Genomic DNA, 25,860 nt, shown 5'->3' with positions numbered 1-25,860 from the left:
TGGGTGTGCTGTTGAAACCTTAGCAATTAAGATGGAGGGCCATTTTCCCAAGTCTGTTTTGACTTCATTCTGTCAGATGGCCCTTTTGAGTCAGAGTACAAGTTCTTTCCCACTCCTGGTGCCTAGCTGGCATTATTTGTTGAGTCTGCCTGACCCATTTCATTAAAAGCTCATTTTTATAGGCCTTCCTCTCTGGCCTTCCTCGTGGAAGAGAGACCCTCTAATCTGCTTATTCTAGTTAGTAAAGTTTTTCTTCCCAGGCTTGACCAGGTGTCAGGCCTAATGTTGCTTTTTCTTTCTTTTTCGCTGTTACGGTTACTACTAGTCAAGGAGTTCTGTAGTTAACTCATTTAAAAACTTGTGCATGTATGTATTCAATGTGCCAGATCTCTGTGAGTTAGATTCGTCCTCCTAAATTCCACTGCTAACTTCCAGCTCTGCTACCTGGTGGTTGTCTGGCTACAGTTGTATACCGTGAATGGTCCTTTGGCACCATGAATCAGAAGGTTTATCCTCCCCTACCCTCTCATTCTTTTTCTCCCCAGACTACATGGTTGAGGTAGTTAGCACTTGTCATGCAAACCCCACTTTGGACATCAGCTGCACCAAGCTCAGTTAACTGCACAGCTTTGAACAGTCTTTACAAGACTGCTCTTACTTCTGACATCACTGCAAATTCAAGGGTTTTTGAAAACTATCGTTAGGGTCAGTAATTTGCTGGTGGGGACTCAGAACTTACTGAAAACTGTTACGCGCCAGCCTGTAGTTTGTTGCAGAGAAAAGGTGTAAATGAAAATCTGTCAAAGGTACAGAGTCCCATGGAGCTCCTGATCACCCCTCTGTGGAATCATGAATAGCATTATCTCTTCTTGACCACAGTGTTTAAAAATTTGCAGGAAAAGCTAAGTCAAGCCCTTGGTTTTGATTGTTTTTACTGGTACTTGATAACAAACTGTTCACATGGCTGACTTAGTCTGTAGCCCCTCCCAGAGGGACAGACTAATACCTTTTAATTATCACTTCCTTTGGAGGTCACAACTGATAATGTGTGGCTCAGAGTCCCATCATAAGGTCATAGTGATTTATTCTCTGGATAAAATTCATTTTTCACTTGCTCAATTATGTCCAACTCTGCCACTCCATGATCTGTAGCATGCCAGGCTTCCCTATTCTTCCCTGTCTCCCTGAGTTTGCTCAAACACATCCATTGAGTCCATGATGCCATCCAACCATCTCATCCTCTGTTGCCCCCTTCTCCTCCTGCTCTTAATCTTCCCCAGCATCAGGGTCTTTTCCAGTGAGTCAGTTCTTCACATCAGGTGGCCAGAGTATTGGAGGAGCTTTCAGCATTAGACCTTCCAGTTAATAATCAAGGTTGATTTCTTGTAGGATTGACTGGTTTGGTCTCCTTACTGTCCAAGGGACTCTCTGCATTCAGTTGAGTGTGTCTTCCCCTTTTTCTTTTGCCTTTCACTTCTCTTCTTTTCTAAGCTATTTGTAAGACCTCCTCAGACAACCACTTTGCCTTCTTGCACTTCTTTTTCTTGCAGATGGTTTTGGTCACCACCACCTGTACAGTGATATGAATCTCCATCCATAGTTCTTCAGGTACTCTTGACTATCACATCTAATCCCGTGAATCTATTAATCACCTCCCCTGTATAATCATAAGGGATTTGATTTAGGTCATACCTTTATCGGAGAAGGCAACGGCAACCCACTCTAGTACTCGTTGCCTGGAAAATCCCATGGACGGCGGAGCCTGGTGGGCTGCCGTCTATGGGGTCACAGAGTTTGACAGGACTGAAGCGACTTAGCAGCAGCAGCAGCAGCAGCGTACCTTTATGGTCTGGTGGTTTTTCCTGTTTTCTTCAGTTTGAGCCTGAATTTTGCAATAAGGAGTTCATGATCTGAGCCACAGCCACTTCCACGTCTTGTTTTTTGCTGACTGTATAGAGCTTCTCTATCTTCTTCTGCAAATAATATAATCAGTCTGACTTAAGTGTTGACCATCTAGTGATGCCCATATGTTGAGTCGTCTCTTGTATTGTTGGAAGAGGGTGTTTGGTATGACCAGTGCATTCTCTGGCAAAACTCTGTTAGCCTTTGCCCTGCTTCATTTTGTACTCCAAAACCAAACTTTCCTTATTAATCTAGGTATCTCTTGACTTCCTGCTTTTGTATTCAAGTCTCCTGTGATGAAAAGGGCATGTGGTTTTTTTTTTTGGTGTTCGTTCTGGAAGGTGCTGTAGATCTTCACAGAACCAGTCAGCATCAGTTTCTTCAGCATCAGTGATTGATGCATAGATTTAGATTACTGTGATATTGAATGTTTAATAATTTATTAAAAACCTTTATATCTTAAAATTATTTTGGAGTCGTTTTCTTGATGGTTTGACCTTCCCATTATAAGTATTCGCCCATATCTGTCTTTTTTTTTTTTACAGTTGGAATTGCTTGGGATTTTTATTTTATTGCTATATAATTGAAAGCAGCCAAAAGCAAGTAGCCATATAAAATATAGATAGATATTGTTGATTATATTTTCTTCTTGTCCAGAAATATGATTGTTTGTTTACCATGTGTTCTCATTGAGAAATTATATTTAGCTCTTGAATGGAAAAACTCTACTTTGGTGTTGAGTTTTAGATGTTTGCCTCTTTACAAAAGTAGCTTCCCTTTCACTGTATATTTTTTTAGTTTATAAATGGTTGCAAGTAACTTAAAATGCAGCAGCATTATATATATGTTACATGATAATTTCATTCATTCAATATATATTTTAAAGTTTGCTACATGCTAAGCATTATGTAAGTACTGTTAATCCAACAAGTATGTTCCTTGCTGTCCAATACATAATTATTTAAATGCACCTGTGAAGAGTTGTGTGAAAAATGCAGATTTCTCTTGATAGTGTTTTAAAGTATATTTATTTTTACTTACTGTTTGAAAAAATATGATGTAAGTTTTAGTTACTTTTTTACATGTAATAGTATAAGTAATAATAACATTGTTTGAATTTTGAGGTCTTAGAAACTTCCAGGAATTTTGTCAGGGTTTTTACATTATCCTTTTGAGGTAGATATGTTTATTATCCCTATTTTATAGATAAGTAAACTTGAGACATGGTATGGTTAACTGAGGAAAGAAGTAACTGTCTATTGAAAAGTTCAAATAATTATGTAGAAGTGATAATCTTTTCTCATTCACTTTCATATATTTCCCATAGGTATCTCTAGTTAACAGATTGTCCTTTTAGAATTTCCTACTTTTCTTCCTCCCTTCCTGGTAAATGGGCTCCAAAAGTCTTGTTTCCAAATTAAATAGGTAACTTACAGTGCATGTAGTGCCTTATAAATTAAGTGTGATTTTGATATCTTAAGGTCATTAATTTGAAATAGTTAATGTGAACCATGAAAGATTGGCAAGCCGTTGTGACTTCTGAACTGGGTAAGCCCAAAGATAGTTGTGATAATCTTGGGGCTTCCCTGTGGATTTCAAAGAATATAAGATGGTTTCCAAGGTCTTTTTTAATTTTCAGGAGAATTTGAAGGTAAGGTATAGCAAAAGAATTCACTTTCACAGTGAAAAAAAGGGGGGCTGACTTTTTTGGGTGAAGAAATAGTTATAGATTTAGAATTTTTTTTTGTCATTTTGAATGTACGTCTCCTACGTTTGATTTAGTAATGCCTGGAATTGTCTGGTATACGCTCCTCCACCTGGTATTATGGCATATTGTATGTGTGCAGACAAATCTTATCTTTTATAATCTCTGAGGTAGAGTCAGTAATATATATGTAGTAGTGGTATATATGGGTTTGGATAAAATCTTTTGCAGTCCTTTTCTTACTGTGATGCAGCACTGTTATGTACAGATACATAGTGTAGCCCTAATACTACTATAATTTTAAATTTAAAATAAATGCTATTTATGTTTTTTTTTTCTCATTGGAGTATTTGGAGTCCATTTAAATATAGCATATCTGAAGAACATTAATTTTGGAACACCAGATGAATTTTGTTTTAGAAAAGCAGTGATGCATATAGTCTCCTATTTCAGCTGAATTATGGTGTTACTGGGCTTTAAGTCGGCTTGCTTTAAAATTTCATCACTGTGTAGTACAAATAAAGTTGGGCCTGCTCCACTCCTAACTTGGTATGTAATTCACTCAGTGTCTTTGTGACACCATAGACTGTAGCCGGCCAGGGTCCTCTGTCCATGGAATTCTCCACGCGAGTATATGGAATGGGTTGCCATTTCCTTCTCCAGGGGATCTTCCCAACCCAGGGGTTGAACCTGGGTCCCCTGCATTGCAGGCAGATTCTTTACCATCTGAGCCACCACACCAGGAAGCCCACTAACTTGGCATCCCTCTCATTATTACATATTATCAAAAGTTAATGCACATGAGCAATACACGATCTTTTTTGAATAAGTAGCTATAGAAGAAATCACAAAACAGAACAAAGCTTCAACAAAATCTTTCCGTCTTTGTCTTAAACTAAGAGCTACTCTCATGCAACTGCCCCTCAAAAATATTTTGCATGCTGCTCAACCTTTGACCTTTCTTCATCCACAGACTGCCTGAATCTTCCTCTTCCAAAAGGAGCTTTATACCCTTTCACTGTTTGAAGGTTTTTATAAATGGTTTGAAAGCATTAGGGATCTTTTTGGTAATGGAACAATTCTATATAATGGTTGTGGTGGTGATTACATGAATCTGAACATAGGATAAAATTGAATAGAATGCATGAATCTGGACATAGGATAAAATTGAATAGATTGCATGCATGTGCACACACACAGATATGAGTACATGTAAATCTGGTGAAATAGGATTTGTAGTTTGTACCAATATCAGTTTTCCTGGTTTTGACATTATATTATAGTTCTATCAGATGTTACTCTTACAAGAAAGTAGATGACTTTTGTTTTAGGCAGTTTCCTATGAAGCTATAATCATTTCAAAATAAAAAGAAAAAAGTAGGTCACAACACATGTGAGAGAAATTTGAGAAACACTTTCATGCTTTTTTATTTTTTTAAACAAAATTTCACTTCTCAGCAAAGTTCTATAAGGCGTTTGTTTTTTTAATTAAAGTAGATTAAATTTTTGAAAATTAATATAAAAATACTAACACAAATTGCTGAAAGATTAGGAAGTGATAAAAATTGTAGAATAAACTAAAGAAATTGAAAATTCAAATAGAATATACTCTGAACAATAAAGGTAGTTGAAAGTAAATGTAAAAGTTAACTAAAATAGTTAACTTATTTTTAGAAATAGAGGAGAGTGGAATTATATGAGTTTATATAAAAGTCCCTGTCCATCATGCTCATCTCAATTGTAATACATAAAATAAAAGCATAACATTATTAATTTCAGAGGTCTGAAAATCAAAGATATCTGGTGACAGCCTTTCTCTTTTCTCTCAGTAAAAGAGGGAAGTTCACTGCTGGGACAGTGAATTCATAATGACCTTCTTTACATCATTTATTGTATTTGTGATTAACTTGTACTTAATGTTTACAGTTAAGTATGTGATTACTATAAAAATGTAATTTTGATAATGATTTTAGAAAGAATTCCCAGCATTCCTTGGTTCTCAAGAAAAGTTAGTCACTTACAAATATATTTTCCAAATGAAAATCTAGTTTTTACCTGCTTTCCTTAGAAGTCTTAAGTGTCTTCTAATCTTAAAAAAAGAGCAAACATCCATTTAGCAAACATGCAAGATTTTGCATGATCTTGCCCCTCTCATCACACATCTCCATCCTCTGTTGCCCCATGTTCCTCATAGCCCATCCATGTACTTTTCTTTGAATTCCTAAGAAACAGCATATTTTCTCCTGCCTTGGCACATTGTCTTATCTCAGCTTTAGAACACTTTCCCAAATAACTTGATTTATACCTCAGATATTACTTCATTTCTTCATGGAAGGGCTCTATACTCATGGTCTAAATTAAGAAAAGTACTTAGTAAGTTTTTGTAATGTCTTTTATCAATCACAGTTAAAATTTTTACGTTTTAATTTTATATATTTTATGTGATTATGTGATGAATGTCAGTCTGCTGCTAGAATTTTTAACTCATGGGGGCAGGGCTATGCTTGTTCTTGTTCAACTTTGCCATCCCTCTCCTTTGTTAGTGAAACAGTGAATTAGACTTAAAGTACAATTGATCACACTCTCCTTTTCATTTGTTTTTTACTGTTTAATTGATTTGTCTTTGTGCTGTATTTCCTTTGATGTGTCTTGTAGTTCGCTTACTCTTTTCAGTGATATTTAATAAGCTTTTAACCATCCATTGCTCTTATCAAAAATTTTCAACTAAGGGGACTTCTTGGTAGTCCAGTGGTTATGATGCCCTGCTTCCAACGCAGGGATGCAGGGGAATGTGGGTTCGAACCCTGGTTGGGGAACTGAGATCCCACATGCCTTATAGTGCAGCCAAAAAATAAATAATTAAAAAAATTGTTTTCAACTTGTCTGTTTCTTGTACCTAGAAGTTCTAACTGATTCTAATTCTGCTTGTGTTTCTTGTAAATGGTAAAAAAAAATTGTTTTTTACACATTTCAAGCTTTTATATTTTTAAACATTCACAACTTGTAATTATTCTGTGTTAAACTATCTGTTAATTCTCATGTCTTAAAGTTTTTACTGTTTGCTGTCCATGATACTTTTTTCTTAGTTAATTATTGACTCTCCACACCCCCTTTCCAGGCTAACATGGTTGGGGGATTTTGTGAGAATATTGTGAGGCCTAGAATAAAGGTAGAGAGGATGTGCTGTTGAGTCTGCCACATATCTGGAGTAGCACCATTGTGATGGTCTTCAATCACTTTAAAGACGGCAGGTCATGTTGGAGAGTTCTGACAAAATGTGGTCCACTGGAGACGGGAATGGCAAACCACTTCAGTATTCTTTCCTTGAGAACCATGAACAGTATGAAAAGGCAAAAAGATAGAACGCTGGAGATGAACTCCCCAGGTCGGTAGGTGCCCAATATGCTACTGGAGATCAGTGGAGAAATAGCTCCAGAAAGAAAGAAGAGACAGAGCCAAAGCAAAAACAACACCCAGTTGTGGATGTAACTGGTGATGGAAGTAAAGTTCAATGCTATAAAGAGCAATATTGCATAGGAACCTGGAATGTTAGGTGCATGAATCAAGGCAAATTGGGAGTGGTCCAGAATCACTGCAGATGGGATTGCAGCCATGAAATTAAAAGACGCTTACTCCTTGGAAGGAAAGTTATGACCAACCTAGACAGCATACTAAAAAGCAGACGCATTACTTTGTCCACAAAGGTCTGTCTAGTCAAGACTGTGGTTTTTCCAGTGATCATGTATGGATGTGCGAGTTGGACTATAAAGAAAGCTGAGCACCGAAGAATTGATGCTTTTGAACGGTGGTGTTGGAGAAGACTCTTGAGAGTCCCTTGGACTGCAAGGAGATCCAACCAGTCTATCCTAAAGGAGATCAGTTCTGGGTGTTCATTGGTAGGACTGATGTTGAAGCGGAAACTCCAATACTTTGGTCACCTGATGCTAAGAGCTGACTCATTTGAAAAGACCCTGATGCTGGGAAAGATTGAGGGCAGGAGGAGAGGGGGACGACAGAGAATGAGACGGTTGGATGGCATCGTCTACTCAATGGACATGGGTTTGGGTGGACTCCGGGAGTTGGTGATGGACAGAGAGGCTTGGCGTGCTGCAGTTTATGGGGTTGCAAAGATCGGACATGACTGAGCGATTGAACTGAACTGAAACAGGAGATGGCAAGAGTAAACATCGACATTTTAGGAATCAGCAAACTAAAATGGACTGGATGGCTGAATTTAATGCAGATAACCATTATATCTACTACTCTGGGCTAGAGTCCCATAGAAGAAATGGAGTAGCCATCATGGTCAACAAAAGAGTCCGATATGCAGTACTTGGATGCTGTCTCAAAAACGACAGAATGATCTCTGTTCGTTTCCAAGGCAAACAACTCAATATCACGGTAATCCAAGTCTGTGCCCTGACCAGTAATGCTGAACAAGCTGAAGTTGAACGGTTCTGTGAAGACCCACAAGACCTTCTAGAACTAACACCCTCAAAAGATGTCCTTTCCATGATAGGGGACTGGAATGCAAAAGTAGGGAGTCAAATACCTGGAGTAACAGGCAAATTTGGCCTTGGAGTACAGAATGAAGCATGGCAAAGGCTAATAGAGTTTTGCCAACAGAATGAGCTGGTCATAGCAAACACCCTCTTCCAACAACACGAGAAGACTCTACACATGACATCGCCAGATGATCAGTACCGAAATCAGATTGATTATATTCTTTGCAGCCAAAGGTGGAGAAGCTCTATACAGTCAGCAAAAACAAGACCAGGAGCTGACTGTGGCTCAGATCATGAACTGCTTATTGCCAAATTCAGACTTAAATACAAGAAAGTAGGGAAAACCACTAGACCATTCAGGTATGACCTAAATCAAATCCCTTATGATTATACAGTGGAAGTGAGAAATAGATTCAAGGGATTAGATCTGATAAGAGTGCCTGAAGAATGATGGATGGAGGTTCATGACATTGTACAGGAGGCAGTGAACAAGACCATCCCCAAGAAAAAGAAATGCAAAAAGGCAAAATGGTGTCTGAGGAAGAAGAGAATGGAAGGGCAAAGGAGAAAAGGAAAGCTGTACCCATTTCAATGCAGAGTTCCAAAGAATAACAGGAAGATAAGAAAACCTTCCTCAGTGATCAGTGCAAAGAAATAGAGGAAAACAGTAGAATGGAAAAGACTAGAGATCTCTTCAATAAAATTAGAGATACCAAGGGAGCATTTCATGCAAAGATGGTCACAATAAGGGACAGAACCGGTATGGGCGTAACAGAAGCAGAAGATATTAAGAAGATGCGGCAGGAATACATGGAGGAACTATACAAACAAGATCTTCACGACCCAGATGATCATGATGGTGTGGTCACTCACCTAGAGCCAGACATCCTGGAATGTGAAGTCAAATGGGCCTTAGGCAGCATCCCCATGAACAAAGCTAGTGGAGATGATGGAATTCCAGCTGAGCTATTTCAAATACTGAAAGCTGATGCTGTGAAAGTGCTTCACTCAGTATGCCAGCAAATGTGGAAAACTCAGCAATGGCCACAAGACTGGAAAAGGTCAATTTTCATTCCAGTCCCAAAGAAAGGTAATGCCAAATAATGGTCAAACGACTGCACAATTTGCACTCATCTCATACGCTAATGCTCAAAATTCTCCAGACCAGGCTTCAATAGTACGTGAACTGTGAACTTCCAGATGTTCAAGCTGGATTAGAAAAGGCAGAGGAACCAAAAATCAAATTGCCAACATCTGTTGGATCATCAAAAAAGCAAGAGATTTCCAGGAAAACATCTGCTTTTGCTTTATTGACTATGCCAAAGCCTTTGACTGTGTAGATCACAACAAACTGGAAAATTCTTCAAGAGATGGGAATACCTGACCTGCTTCCTGAGAAATCTGTGTGCAGGTCAAGAAACAACAGTTAGAACTTGACATGGAACAACAGACTGTTTCCAGTTTGGAAAGCAGTATGTCAAGGCTGTATATTGTTACCCTGCTTATTTAATGTATATGCAGAGTACTTCATGAGAAAGGACTGGAGGAAGCACAAGCTGGAATCAAGATTACCGTGAGAAATATCAATAACCTCAGGTATGCACATGACACCATACTTACAGCAGATAGCAAAGAACTAAAGAGCCTCTTGATGATAGTGGAAAAGGAGAGTGAAAAAGTTGGCTTAAAACTCAGCATTCAGAAAACTAAGATCATGGCCTCTGGTCCCATGACATCATGGCAAATAGATGGGGAAACAGTGGAAGCGGTGCCAGAATTTTATTTTGGGGGGGCTCCAAAATCACTGCAGATGCTGACTTCAGCTATGAAATTAAAAGACGCTTTCTCCTTGAAAGAAAAGTTATGGCCAACCTAGACAGCATATTTAAAAGCAGACACATTGCTTTGTCAATAAAGGTCCGTCTAGTCAAAATTATGTTTTTTCCAGTAGTCATGTATGGATGTGAGAGTTGGACTGTAAAGAAAGCTGAGGGCCGAAGAATTGATGCTTTTGAACTGTGGTGTTGGAGAAAATTGTTGAGAGTCCCTTGGACTGCATGGAGATCCAACCAGTCCATCCTAAAGGAAATGAAGTCCTGAATATTGGAAAGACTGATGCTGAAGCTGACACTGCAATTCTTCGGTCACCTGATGTGAAGAACTGACTGATTTGAAAAGACCCTGATCCTGGGCAAGATTAAAGGCAGGACGAGAAGGGGATGACAGGATGAGGTGGTTGGATGGCATCACTGACTTGATGGACATGAGTTTTGAGTCAGCGCCGGGTGTTAGTGATGGACAGGGAAGCCTGGAGTGTTGCAGTCCACAGGCTTGCAAAGAGTCGGACATGACTGAGCAACTGAACTGAACTGGTCTGATGGTCTTAGATCACTTTAAATTCTAAGCTTAAAAAATTTTTTTTGTATTACTAAGTTAATGTGAATGAGTCCATGTGAGGGCTCATTTCATGGTTACAACTTCAGAGAAATTTTTTTTAAGTTCTATTTGCTCACTACCAACTCAGCTTTCTTTGTAGACCCAGGAAGGTAGAAAGAGTAGGGTAGTTTTACTCTGACCTCAAGGTTTGGTTTGTTAGCCTGCTTTGTGGTTCCAGGTTTGTGCCGGTAAGTCTCTTGCTAGCCTTCTATCTTTGATCAGACTGTGGCTTTTGCGTTGTTATTACTTCTCCAGAATCTCTATAAACTTCAGCTCAAGTTGCCCCCATTCAGCTAGTGCCCTCAGAGTAAGTCTATATGCATGTCCTTTTTTAAATATGAGGATTTGGAAGCAGCTGAAATTAATATTTCTTAGGAAATGCAAACCTAAAATTAGATTTTTACTGATTTAATCTATACTTTCAAATTATTCATATGTAGATTGTGATTAATTGTGAGCTTTACAGTCTTTTCCTCATATAGATCTCTTCAATTCATGTCATATGTTGGTGTTGCTGCTGTACTGAACTTAATATGACATTGAGAATGTGAAAAACAGTTGTTTTAAAAAATTGTTGACATATTAATTGCAAGTAACATGGTAGAATGATTTTCAAGTTAATAGTAAGGTTTTAAAATACATGAAAAAGAAACATAAGAAAGCATTTAGTATGTACTTTTCAAAGTAACAGGAAAGATTGAAGTGTGCATTTGTGAAGTAACTTTCAAACATGTGGGGAGTTCTTTTCAGATAAATAGTTAAAAATATTCCTTTTGCATAATTTTATAGGTACAGATTTTTGTGATGTTACCAGATGCTTATGATACTGAAGTAATAAGTACTTTCCCTTTTTAGTTACAAGCTAGATCGCTTATAATGTTAAGGATTTTTAAAACCCTAAAGCTTTAAATAGTATGTTTATTTAGAAACTCTTTGCCTACCATCAGTTCTTATTGCTTGAAATCTGTTATTATTCTAGTGCATTTAGGGTCTTACTAAATTTATTACCTTTCCCTCCTACCTCCCATAACACTACATTCTGTCTATACCTGTTTATGCTTAGCACTTCCGAAAAACAGTATACAGTTCAACATCTCTGTTCTTTTGTTCATGCTTTTTCCTCACCTGTAAGCACTTTTTATCTATTTCTGCTCATTCAGTTCAGTTCAGTTGCTCAGTTGTGTCCTACTCTTTGTGACCCCATGAATCGCAGCACGCTAGGCCTCCCTGTCCATCACCAACTCCGGGAGTTTACTCAAAACTCATGCCCATCGAGTCGGTGATGCCATCCAGCCATCTCATCCTCTGTCGTCCCCTTCTCCTCCTGCCCCCAATCCCTCCCAGCATCAGGGTCTTTTCCAATGAGTCAACTCTTTGCATGAGGTGGCCAAAGTACTGGAGTTTCAACTTCAGCATCAGTCCCTCCACTGAACACCTAGGACTGATCTTCTTTAGGATGGACTGATTGGATCTCCTTGCAGTCCAAGGGACTCTCAAGAGTCTTCTACAACACCATAGTTCAGAAGCATCAATTTTTTGGCGCTCATTAAATTCCTACAAATTCAGAGCGATTCGTATTCGTCCATCATTTCAAGAATTCCATTGATTGTAATTAGAGAATCTTCTTTGTAAATACGTAGAAGTCTTTTATAAGAATATTGAATATTTTTGTTAAGTCCTTGCAGTCTAATTATTTCTGTATATGCTTGCTTTCCATATTTTTCTATCAGCATTTTGAGGATGATAGTTAAAGATGTTTTGTTTGTATTTTTAATTTCTCTTTTCCCAGGAGATTCCCTTAGAGGTATCTCTATCTCCAAGCTACTAGAGGATAGTATCTTGAATATCAATGACATATAGGATGTGACAACACAGCATTATTGATAACTTTTTACTTTGTATGTGTGTGTTAGTTGCTCAGTAGTGTTTGACTCTTTGCAACCCCATGGACTGTAGCCTCCCAGGCTCCTCTGTCCATGGAATTCTCCAGGCAGGAATACGGGAGTGGGTTGCCATTCTCTTCTCCAGGGGATCTTCTTTACCCGGGGATCCAACCCAGGTCTCCTGCATTGCAGGCAGATTCTTTACCATCTGAACCACCAAGGAACCCCTTTTACTTCATACCAGGTACTTTTAAAAGTATCATCTAATTAAATCTTTGCAGCTTTTTATCATCTATATTTTGCAGAGGAGATAACTGAAGGTATAGATGAAAGCAACTTGTCTGGGGATCTGCAGCTTGTGATTGACAGACACGGGACTAAAGCATAGCCTATCCACACTCAAGGTCCTTATATTTTACCTAGTAAACTATTTGTAGGAATGAATCATACTTATGGATTATATAAAGCATCTTATTAGTCATGCTGTGAACTCTGGACTAGTCTTAGTTTAAATAACTAGTACATCTCCATAGTCTTCGTGGTGTGAGATGATGACATAAATTCTCATTGCTGACCCACTGACACCTGCTTTAGTTTGTCTCTTGGTGGAAATACCAACACTTTTTTTGGTACTTTGATGACACTTTAATGTTTTCTTAACATTATCATTGGTTAGCAATACTTTGGGTTGCTTTGCTTTAAAATTGATAATACTTAGTATTATGTCTTAATTTTCTTTTTTATAAACTTCTTAATATTTGTTTTTACTATGGTGATTTCATGATAAATGCTTTGGGCTCATATTAACATATAGTTTTCTTATGAAAGATTTTTTTCTGCACAAGAAAGATATACATTTGAAGGTAACAAGAATCCAGGCTACATTTTAGCTTAGAGAATAAAATGTTTTCTGTTTCTATCCCCTCTTTGAATTTGGAAGCAGAAAAAAATTGCATGGCGCAATTTCTGGGTTTTAAATGTTCCTGCAACTTTAATGCTGCTTTATACCAGGAGGAAGTGAGAAATTGTTATAGTATTGTCCATTTATGGAATATATTTTCTTTATTCAGTTCTATGTTTTTAGCCACTTCACCTAAATAGCTACTGGGCTGAAAATGGAGGTTCTTGACTTTAATTAGGTAACTTGTTTATTCACATATTAGTTGTGGTCAAGTTTAAGCTTAAGCCTTGGAGTTGCCATACTTTTTACAGAGGCCATTTGAAATCTCACTGAGGTTAATGTTTTACTGAAGATAGGTAAGCAACCTCAGCTAACTCCTAGGAAATCTCATTTCTCATTTACAGTCGTATAAATCATTAACATTTTCCTAATATGGTTTTACATCAGTACTGCTGACAGCCTTGAAACCTAAATCTGTGAGTGTGTGTTTAACATTTAAATGTAGGCCTTTTATTTAGCCTCATATTTGTCTTTATCATTAGTAGTTTAAATGTAATGATAATTAAAAATAACTTCGTATTATCTCATTAAGTGAAAGCAAGTTGTACTGTTTGACATATAGCCTTATATTATTTTTTTCAAAGTAAGTATAAGATACGGGAGAGAAGTTAATACATTTTTGTGTGTACTTAAATACTCCTAGAGGAACTCCACAAGGGCGCATAAGAAATCAGTAATACTGGTTATCTTCATGATACTGTATGTTTCAAATAGGTCTGTTTGTTTGAAGAATAGATATATAGATAAAGGAATGGAGGGGCAAAGGGATGGAATTTCCTCTGCATATTATCTTATGTATTTTGAGAACCGTTCAAATATATGGTCTATTAATTTTTTTTTTCCGATCATCTGTTTACTCATTGACCTCTGTGCTTTTTTGTAACTGAAGTTAAGAAACTCATTTCCTTTGTTTCTGATTGAATGTTCGTATATGGGGGGAAAAAAGCCCTTAAATCAGAGATTAGATTATATATATGTATGTACATACATACACACACATTGTATAAAAATTTGTTTTTCGTTTTTTACCTTTTTCCATACTGCGGAGTCATAAAGGTTTGTTGAAAATGTCACCCTTCAGGGGCCAACTTTACTTTTGGTATGAAAATACAGTTGGAATGCCATATCATGTAGGAGCACCTAAATCCAGACATTTTTAAACTTTCTTTTCCCCAAAACTGAAGTTCTCATTAGCCAATGAATTTTGAACTAGTTTTTAAAATAATATTTTAATATAACTAAATTATGATGTGAGAGAGAAGGGGTAGTTTACTGTGACACTGATTTTCTAAGGTAATTTGAAATAGGAGCAAAATAGGAGGAAATAGGGGTTTCCATGGTATCTTAGATGGTAGAGTCCGCCTGAACTGTGGGAGACCTGGGTTCGATCCCTGGGTTGGGAAGTTCCCCTGGAGAGGGGCTTGGCAGCTCACTCCAGTATTCCTGCCTGGAGAATCCCTGTGAACAGAAAAGCCTGGTGGGCTACAGTCCATGGGGTCACAAAGAGTCAGACATGACTGAAGTGACTTAGCAGCAGCAGCTGAATCAGACCATCCCTGTTCTAGGTTACTTATTAGACCAGTGCAAAAATTGATTTCAGACATGGTAGTTACCTTAAATATAAGGTCATAGAAAAATATCTGGTAGCTCAGAAAATACTGGATTCTTGAACTATTTAGTTGATATCCCATGTAATACAAACAAAAAAAAAATGTAGTGGTTTTTTCTTTTAAAGATTTAAATACGAAAACATGAATTACATTTGATAATCTGCCTGTAAGATATATGGGAGGCCCCAAAATGTTACATATATTTATATTATTTTTTAACTGTGCTGAAAAGCACCTTCTTTGTTGAAGATAACAGTTTTTCTGAAAACTGCCTTTTTCCCTTCAGTATCAGAAAACCTGAATGGCTTTCTTTTGTATTGCAGCATCCTTCTTTCTCCTAGTCTTTGATGATCAGATCAAGGATGGACACCTAGCCTGTATATTGCTAAACTTGGAATAATGTGAGTGGCCCTCTTTGAATAGGTACACATACAAGTTTTAGTTTTTCTCTAGTATGAAGCTTCAATCTTCAAAAAAGAAGCAGCAGTGAGAGATGAAGAGGACCGTTACGGTTCTTAACAACTCCTAGGTATAGATGTAATCTGTGAGACCCTCGTCTTTTGTTCCTTTTTGGATTCTGAGATGTCTGTCTAATCTTATAATTATTTTATCCTCAAGTTACTTTTCTGCTATTTGTGATGAGAAGTACTCTTTGTTGTTTACATTTCAAAATTTGTGATTTTATAAGGATTTCTACTACATAGACACATTCCCATTTCCCAAGTGACTAGCCTGAAGAAACAAACTGGTTCCTAGGACATCTGAATCAAATACACAGAAAGTCACAGTACTTCAAAATGAAGGTGACTGATTACAATCTTTTAAGTTTATAAAATCAAGGAGAATTGAACAAATTTTATAAGAGCCCATTTTTTAAAGACTCAAACTTATCTCCTATCCAGGTTAAGTCAGGTCTCCTTACTTAGTACCTCAGTGGCACTCAGTATTAATCTCTTTAATACTGCAGTTATCTAAGGGTATGGAAATTATTTTTATTTTTTCTGTAGCTTCAAAAAATAACCATAACTAGGTTGTATGTGTAACGCACAGCAGGCTTTTTTCTAAAACAAAACCTTTTTTTCCCAGCTTTTATACTTGTAGATTTGCTTTCTGTGCATAGCCCTTACTTATAAAAATTTTATCTTTTGAAAACAGTCCCAACCTAATCCCTAGTACAGTCTTCACATCTTTCAGCCTCCAGTCCTCATGTATTCTCTTCTTTTCCTTTATATTTACTCTGCCTTTTTCACTAAAAATCATCCTATCCTTTATATAGGTAGTCAAGGAAAGACTGAGAAGTTGATGAGTCCCAAATTGTTAGGAAGGAGGCGAGAAAGGTATAGAGGTCAGTTACTGGAGAATCATCATATATTAACTTTGTTTCCCCCCTGATTTCACTGTTGTATGCAAATTAGACATCATCTATATTGTCCTGTGAGTCTGGCACAGTGTATGTATTTTTTGATCAACTCTTTGCCCATTTTTTAAAAAATATTTTAAAATATTAAAAACTTATTTTTTGATAATTTAGAGTGGACAAAGCTGCATGTTAGTACAAAGTAGAGTTTTACCTTATACTTGTCATCCAGTTTTCCTCATTGTTAAAAATTTGCATGACCATGATATAATTGTCAAAACCGAGAAGTGACATTACCGTTGAGACCTTATTTAGAGTTCATCATTGTTTACATCAATGTCCTCTTTGTGTTTTAGGATCAGTCCAAGCTACCACATTGCATTTGGTTGTCAAGTTTCTCTAGTTTCCTTTAGTTTGTGACCATTTCTCAGTGCTGTGGACTGAACGCTAGCGTCTCCCCAAGTTCATATTTTGTAATACCTGCAGAGTGATGATAGGAGGTGAAGCCTTTGGGAGGTGATGAGGCTAAACTCTGCCCTCATGAGTGGGATTAGTGCCCTTATAAAAGCAGCCCTAGAAAGCTCCTTTTCCCTTTTACTACTTAAGGACATAGTGAAAAGACACATCTATGAGCCGGAAAGCAGGCCCTCACCAGACATTTGCTCAAACCTTGACCGTGGATTCCCCAGCCTCCTAAACTGTGAGAAATAATTTTTTTTTTTATGCTCCCAAGATACAGTATGTTTTATGCTCCCAAGATACGGTATGTTTTATGCTCCCAAGATACAGTATGTTTATATCATAGTGAATAAACTAAGGCACTTCTGCCCAGATCTAGATCATAGAGGTTTTCTTTTAAAAGATTTATGCTTTTTAATTTTATATTTAGGTCTACCGTAGAAGGTGGTTTTTGTTCATGGTACAAGGGAAAGGTAGAAATTCTTTTGTTCTTGGGAAATGAATATCCAATTGTACCAACACCATTTGTTGAAAAGACTTATTTTTCCATTGAATTGCTTTGGCATCTCTATTGAAAATCGCTTGATATATGTGTTGCTTTATTTTTGACTTCTAGTTCTATTTCATTAATAGTAAATGTCTTGATTGGAAGCAATAGTATGAACTCTTTGTTTTATTAAAAAATCTTACATATACTGGCTTACCACATTTCCTTTTTTGTTCCATTATCGCCTCACAGGCCTAATTCATTTCTGTCTAATCACCTTTTACTCTCCATATTAACTACATCCTGCCTAGTCAGAATGGCCATCATCAAAAAGTCTACAAACAATACATGCTGGAGAGGGTGTGAAGAAAAAGGAGCCCTCCAGCATTGCTGCACATGAGTGCTCAGTCATGTCTGACTGTTTGCAACCCTGTGGATTATAACATGCCAGGCTCCTCTGTCCATGGAATTTTCCAGGCAAGAATACTTGGGTGGGTTGCCATTTCCTACTCCAGGTGATCTTCCTGATCCAGCCTGTACTGCTGGTAGGAATGTAAATTGATACAGCTACTACGGAGAATGTGTGGAAATTCCGTAAAAAAAGTAAAAATAGAACTGCCATAAGATCCAGCATTCCCACTCCTGGGCATTTTCTCTGGATATGTCCAGAGAAAACCATAATTTGAAAAGATACATGCATGTCAATGTTCATTGCAGCACTACTTAAAATAGCCAAAAATGGAAGAACCAAAATGTCCATTGACAGAGGAATGGATAAAGAAGATGTGGTGTATGTATGTGTGTGGGTGTATATATAATATACACACACATAATGGAATATTATTGAGCCATAAAAAATATGCAAATAAACTATACTTCAGTATAAAACAGCAGTTAAATTTAAAAATAAAGCAATGCTATATTCAGCAACATGGATGGACCTAGAGATTATCATAATAAATCCAGTAAGTCAGACAGAGAAAGACAATATCGTATGATATCACTTATAATTGAAATCCAAAAAAATGATACAAATGAATTTACTTACAAAGGAGAAACAAACTCACAGACTTAGAAAACAAACTTATGATAACCATCCCAAAGAAAAAGAAATGCAGAAAGGCAAAATGGTTGTCTGAGAAGGCTTTACAAATAGCTGAAATGAGAAGTGAAAGGCAAGGGAGAAAGGGAAAATTATATGCAACTGAATGCAGAATTCCAGAGAATAGAAAGGCGAGATAAAAAATGCCTTCTTAAGTGAACAAAGCAAAGAAATAGAGGAAAAGAATAGAATGGGGAAGACTAGAGATTTCTACTAGAAAATTGGAGATACCAAGGGAACATTTCATGCAAAGATGGGCTCAATAAAGGACGGAAACAGCAAGGACCTAACAGAAGCACAAGAGATTAAGAAGAGGTGGCAAGAATATCCAGAAGAATTGTACAGAAAAAGTCGTAATGACCCAAATGACCACGACAGTGTGATCATTCACCTAGAGCCAGACATCCTGGAGTGTGAAGTTAAGTGGGCCATAGGAAGCATTACTACAAACAAAGCTAGTGGAGGTGTTGAAATTCCAGCTGAACTATTTCAAATCCTGAAAGATAATGCTGTTAGTGTGTTGCACTCAGTATGTCAGCAAATTTGGAAAACTCAGCAGTGGCCATAGGACTGGAGAAGGTCAGTTTTCATTCCAATCCCAGAGAACAGCAATGCCAAAGAATGCTCAGACTACCGCACAGTTGCACTCGTTTCACATGCTAGCAAGGTAGTGCTCAAAATCCTTCAACCTAGGCTTCAGCAGTACATGAACCGAAAACTTCCAGATGTACAAGCTGGATTTAGAAAAGGCAGATGAACCAGAGATCAAATTGCCAACATCTGTTGGATCATAGAAAAAGCAAGGGAATTTAAGAAGAACATCTACTCTGCTTCATTGACTATGCCAAAACCTTTAACTGTTTGGGTCACAACAAACTGTGTAAAATTCTTCAAGAGATGAAAATACCAGACTACTCTGCCTGCCTCCTGAGAAACCTGTATGCAGGTCAAGAAGCAAAAATTGTAACCAGACATGAAACAACTGACTGGTTCAGAATTTGGAAAGGAGTACTTCAAGGCTGTTTATTGTCACCCTGCTCATGAATAAATGGTTTCTGGGGCCACAGGATTGCTCCTCTTTCTCTGAGCTGTCTGGCATTCATTTGGGCACAGAGACTGGCTGTCCTGAATTTGTCGCATTTCTGCCTTTCTTTTCAGTGGCGTCCCTATAGTACACCTGCAGTCTAAGGATGAGTTTCTTTATACTTGCTAGGCTAGAAGAAACTGGTAGAATTAGAATCCACCTACAGACCAGGACCTGAGGCTCAGAGAGGGAAAGAGACTTACCCGGGGAAACACAGAAAGAAACCTAGTTTCTCCTAATAGTATGACATCTTATTCAGCAATAGTATAATTCAGCATTATTGCTGAATAGTGCTGAATTATTGCCGAACAGTGAGGAAATACAGTTGTGTATTCAGATTTCACCAGTTTTTTTAATGTACTTTGTGATTGTATGTGTTGTATACAGTTTGATCACTGTTTAGACTTATGTGACTACCACCACAGTCAAGATACGGAATATTTCCATCATGTGGATCCCTCAGGAGAACTTCTGTTTGTAGTTCCCAGTCCCTGAAAACCACTAAGCTTTTTCTATAATTTCAACAATATTGTCTCAGTGGAATCATACTGTATCCATCTGAAAAGGGATGGAATTTTTCACTAAGCACAATTTCCTTAAGTTTGTGTGTGAATCAGTAAGTTTCTTTTGTTGCTGAGTAACATTTCCAAGGTATAGATGTACCAGTTTGTTTCATCTTCACCTGTTGAAGGACATTAGCATTATTTCCAGTTTTTTGCTATTATGAATAAAGGTGCTATGAACATTCATCAACAGTTTTCTGTTTTGACATTAGTTTTGTTTTGTTTTTTTTCTGGGATAAATGCCACCTGAAAGTTTATTTTACTGGGTCATGTGGCAAGTACATGTTTGGTTTATAAGAAACTGACATTTTCTTTTCTGTAGTGAGCATAACATTTTACATTTTCGTCAGTAATACATGAATGGTCCAGTTTCTTTGTGTTCTTGCCAGCATTTGGTGTCGTCACTATTATTTTATGTTAGTCATTCAGTTATTTGTGAAATAATACCATGCTGTAGTTTTAGTCTGTAATTCTCTAATGGCTAATGATGTTGATTTCATGTGCTTATTTGCCATCTGTATTTCCTCTTCAGTTAAATATCTGACCATAAAAAAAAAGAAAAAAAAATCTGACCATGACTGTTGTCCATTTTACAGTTTGATTATGTTTGGTAGTTTGTTTTTTTTTTTCCCTTCCTGTTTATTCCAGCTAGAATTGACTGTATATGCTGTGAGGTAGTTGTTAAATGTTCACTTTCTTATTTTATTTGTGTTATCAGTTGCCTCAGTAAAGACTCGGTCCTTTTTCTGTCAGTCTTTAATGCCTGCTTTTGTCATTTGTTTCCATGTATGTTTAGCTTATTTGGAGGATTTATCTTTTCTGTCCTCCCCCACTCCATATTCATATTCTAGTAGCACATAGTGTAATTAGTATTTCTTTATTTATTTGAGGATTTGTTGTTGTTGTTTTTCTTCGGGTTTTTGGTCTCATTTTTTAAATTAAAAAAATGTTTTTTTCTTGTGTGTTTGTCAGAATGGCTTGAAATCTGGTGGGGCAAGCCAAGACAACCATTTTATTGTTCTTCGGGAGTATAGTGCTGCTTCTTGTCCTTTTGTTCTCCCATATATATTTAGAATCTTGTCAGGTAGAGAAGATAATTTGAATCAGCTCCACTATTGAGAGCCCCTGGAGAAGTTGAATAAAAATTAAATAATCTTTAGGACGTCATATAGAGTGTGTGAAAAAAAAGTTGTGAAAAATTACAGGGTTAAAGCTCTGGGGGGGAAAGAAAGCTAATATATTGAGACTGGCATTTGGGCTTTCTTTTATCCCCTATGGTGTGCAGATTCTAGAGAAGACCACCAAGAGGCTGAGAAGCTAAGTAGCTATCTTGTCACACTTACTGGACTAGGAAGATAAAAAGTTTGAGTTCATGACCTTTCAGAAGAAAACTGTTTGCTTAAATTTCTTAGATTTTATGTGAAAACCTGAGGAAACTATACTCTAATCAGTGTTTCTCAATTTCAGCACTGTTGACACTGTGGATGAGTAATTCTTTGTTGTGGGAAACTGTCTTGTACATTGAAAGACGTTTAGCTACATTCCTCTTTCTATTGAGTAGACACCTGTACCAGCCCCTACTTGTATTTTCATTGTGATGATGGAAAATGTTTCCATATATTGCCAAATGTTCTCTGGTCAACAAAGTCACCCCCTTTTAAGAAACACTAAATAGTATACTGAAATAGACCAGGCTTTATAGGAATTAAAGCCCAGTGTTCAGTCATCTCCATCACTGGTTTACAATGATCCAAGCTTTACTAGTATCCTTTGCTTTAAGCTGCCTGTTAAAAACAAATGTTATTCTATCCCTGGAAAGATAATATTACCAAAAGCTTCAAATTATCTCTTTTCTTTCTTGTATATAGTATCTGACAAAACCAGTTAGAAGATCTCTGTCCAGCCTAAAAGGATACAGGGATGAAAAACCAAATAAACCAATGTACAGTAGAAACAGATGAACAGAATATCCACATAATGGTATAATGAAGACTCAAACTGTAAAATAAAGACACATTCAAGAAAATTAAAAATGAAAGTGAATCAAGAGGACATTGTAGAACTGAAATACCACAGTTAGTAGCAAATTAACTGGTCAAATTGCACAATAATCACTGTGGATATTTTTTATTGCAATTACATCAATTTAGGAAGTACTAACATATTTATTGACATTTCATTCTGTACTGTTTTCTGCATGTATTTATGTATTTTTTGATGTGTTTCAGTGATTTTTAAATTTAGAAAAAAGTTTTTTGTCTTTATTCATTGGACTGTCACTGAAGTAGTAAATAGATGTGATTTCACACTTAAGATTTATCCATATTATGTTTGTCTCTGCTGGTTGAGGAACTTTTCGTATTTTGTCTGATTCTTTTTATCATGAATAGATACCAAATTTTATGGAATACGGCATCTGATGATCATATTCTTCTCTACTTTTGCACTATATTGAAAAACATAAAGTTTTTTATATAGTACTAAGCTGGATCATCGAAAAAGCAAGAGAGTTCCAGAAAAACATCTCTTTCTGCTTTATTGACTATACCAAAGCCTTTGACTGTGTGGATCACAATAAACTGTGGAAAATTCTGAAAGAGAAGGGAATACCAGTCCACCTGACCTGCCTCTTGAGAAACCTGTATGCAGGTCAGGAAGCAACAGTTAGAACTGGACATGGAACAACAGACTCGTTCCAAATAGGAAAAAGGAGTACGTCAAGGCTGTATATTGTTACCCTGCTTATTTAACTTATATGCAGAGTACATCATGAGAAACGCTGGGCTCAAGGAAGGACAAGCTTGAATCAAGATTGCCGGGAGAAATATCAATAACCTTAAATATGCAGATGACACCACCCTTAAGGCAGAAAGTGAAGAAGAACCAAAAAGCCTCTTGATGAAAGTGAAAGAGGAGAGTGGAAAAAGTTGGCTTAAAGCTCAATGTTTAGAAAACCAAGATCATGGCATCTGGTCCCATCACTTCCTGGGGAATAGATGTGGAAACAGTGGCTGACTTTATTTTTCTGGGCTCCAAAATCACTGCAGATGGTGATTACAGCCATGAAATTAAAAGACACTTTCTCCTTGGAAAGAAAGTTTTGACCAACCTAGATAGCATATTGAAAAGCAGAGACGTTACTTTGCCAACAAAGATCCGTCTAGTCAAGGCTATGGTTTTTCCAGTGGTCATGTATGGATGTGAGAGTTAGACTGTGAAGAAAGCTGAGCGCCGAAGAATTGATGCTTTTGAACTGTGGTGTTGGAGAAGACTCTTGAGAGTCCCTTGGACAGCAAGGAGATCCCGCCAGTCCATCCTAAAGGAGATCAGTCCTGGGTGTTCATTGGAAGGACTGATGCTGAAGCTGAAACTCCAGTACTTTGGCCACCTCATGTGAAGAGTTGACTCATTGGAAAAGACCCTGATGCTGGGAGGGATTGGGGGCAGGAGTAGAAGGGCACAACAGAGGATGAGATGGTTGGATGGCATCACTGACTCGATGGACATGAGTTTGAGTGAACTCCGGGAGTTGGTGATGGACAGGGAGGCCTGGCGTGCTGCAATTCATGGGGTTGCAAAGGCAGACACGACTGAGCAACTGAACTGAACTGAAGATGTTTTATACAGTACAAAGATTTTTCTTGCATTGTTCTCACTCCTAGATAAACACCAGTTTTGGATTCTTTATCCAGGTTGTTTGTTACAGATTTTATTATCAAGGTCGAAACTACTTAGAACGACAGTTTCTGATAGCAGTATCCAGAGGCATTTTGTCAGACTGTGCTGTCTGACCTTATCCTCTGTGAGGTAGTGTCTCCATTTTTCTAGGTCACTTCTTTCTGTGAAGGACCAGAACTTCCTAGCTAGGAAACAAAAAACAAAAGAAATCACAATTTAAAACAAAATTGCCTGAATGTACTCATAGGACATGTAATTATAGATTATATTAACTTGTGTTCATTACTATTTTAATTCAAAGAACATGGAATTGATAAAATTTGATTATTGATGTATTAAAGTAAAGGCCAAGTTAGATGTATTTTCCTAAACTAAAAAGAAGTCTCAAAAAAAAAACACCACAAACTTGTTTCAACACAATTTATATTAGGGAAGAATAGCAAAGACCATGTTGTGTTTCATCTTTGTTAATCAAAACTTTTTATGCCAATAAATCGATTTAATAGTGCTAAAAAGTGTTACATGCCAAAGGATAATAGAATATGTCTGTTACCTCCTTTGAGTTAGCATTTAATGTATTCTGTGACGGTAGTTTCCACCCCCTGCCCCAGAGTTTAGTCAGTACAGTCTTTGAAGGTTATTTAAGGGTGCCATGTATCATTCAAGTTCCTTCTTTGCTTTTTAGTCGCACTCAGAATAATCTCGGATTTTAGTACATTTTATTTCTTGTTGTCCTAAGAAACAACCTAGTGATTTCATTTTGGCGTTTGGCTTAAGGAAATATGTTTATACTTAGATGTAAATTTTGTTGGAAAAAGTCATAAGTGTTTAAATATCCAAAATTTAACTGAGAAATGAGATCAAGGTGAAGTGAGCCTTGTACTTCATTTGCAAGCACTGAATAAGTCTTAAGACAAAATAGAAAGTGTTCATATGAAGAGATTGTTAAAAGGCATTTCCTTACTTTTGTAGCAGGATAACTGTGTGGTTATTGCTTTTAGGTTTCTGCCTCATAATTCCCAGTGGATTGTAACTATTGAAATAGGTGGGAAAATTTTGCAGGGCAGTCATGATGGTAGTAGCATTTTTATTCAAATTTTTTCTTTGGGAGAAATTTCTAGTAGCAGTATTTTACCTTCCTCATATGCAAGGAAGGGAGTATGCATGTTGTATCTTACATTTAAATAATCTGTCTCATTTAAAAGAAATTAGTATCTTGCCTTTTAAAGTTAATAGTTTTCATAATCTATAGATAGAATATGGTAAGAATCCTAAATCTTGTGAAATAGTATTAAAATATAATGTTTTCTACATAATTGCCTATTTAAATTTCTTAAATATAAGCAAAACCAGTGCCTCAGATGGAGTAGATTAAAGAGTCTTCCTTTTAGCAGAGTTAAAATACATAAACTATATTAAACTTTTTGACATGACTATCTATTAGACATTAAGATTATGTTAGATGCTAGCACATGTTATGTACTTGGAATAGAAAGATGCAAAGTTATTTATCAGTGTTCTCGAGAAATACACTGTCTGGGAAGAAAAACACTTAGTTTTAAATAAAAATTATTGCCACATTTGTGCATTTATATATATATATATATATGTTGACTTTCAATTTTGTTAATAAAATCATATATAAATCAGCTATGACAGTAAGCCCTCACTGGTACAACTTTGGAAATAAGCCCAACACTTCACACATGTCCACAAATATAATATTATTTTAAGTTATTTATGAAAATATCTGTCTATTTATAATAATTTGGGGGGCTAGAATCCTTCCTGAAAATCTTTTGTCTTTTTTGGGAGTGGGGGCATCCTGAGCAGCTTGTGGGATCTTAGTTTCCCTACCAGGGATTGAGCCTGGGCCCTTGGCAATGAAAGCACAGATCCCAACCACTGGACCACCAGGGAATTCTTGGAATATTTTGTTCTTTTATCATGAAAATTTCAAATATACACAAATTCAAGAGTTATCAAGTGTACTGCCAATCTTTCCCCAGTATTATCAGATCATTCTGTTGGTTGGTGTTTCAGCATTTTAAACTTTCTCTGATTATTGAGTAATCACTGCATATAAACTTAATCAAAGAAAGTTTAAAACACTGAAAATCTCTCTCTT

General features: G+C 36.9%; 1 protein-coding gene across 3 annotated transcripts in view; it reads left to right on the top strand.

Annotated features, from left to right (window-relative positions):
• The window catches only part of JMJD1C (jumonji domain containing 1C), a 302,277-nt gene that overhangs the window by 132,893 nt on the left and 143,524 nt on the right, over positions 1-25,860 (top strand). Inside the window, exon 1 of one of the 3 annotated variants that reach the window (XM_043927020.1) lies at positions 15,326-15,403. The exons of the other annotated variants lie outside the window; for them this stretch is intronic. The gene's annotated coding sequence lies outside the window, so the exon portion shown is untranslated. Of the gene's footprint in view, positions 1-15,325; positions 15,404-25,860 lie in introns of those variants that run through there. 3 annotated transcript variants of the gene reach the window in all.

Source organism: Cervus elaphus, chromosome 15, assembly GCF_910594005.1.
Source record: "Cervus elaphus chromosome 15, mCerEla1.1, whole genome shotgun sequence".
Classification (NCBI taxonomy): Eukaryota; Metazoa; Chordata; class Mammalia; order Artiodactyla; family Cervidae; genus Cervus; species Cervus elaphus.
The sequence above is the reverse complement of the archived record's forward strand: the minus strand, read 5'-3'. Positions and strand labels throughout refer to the sequence as shown.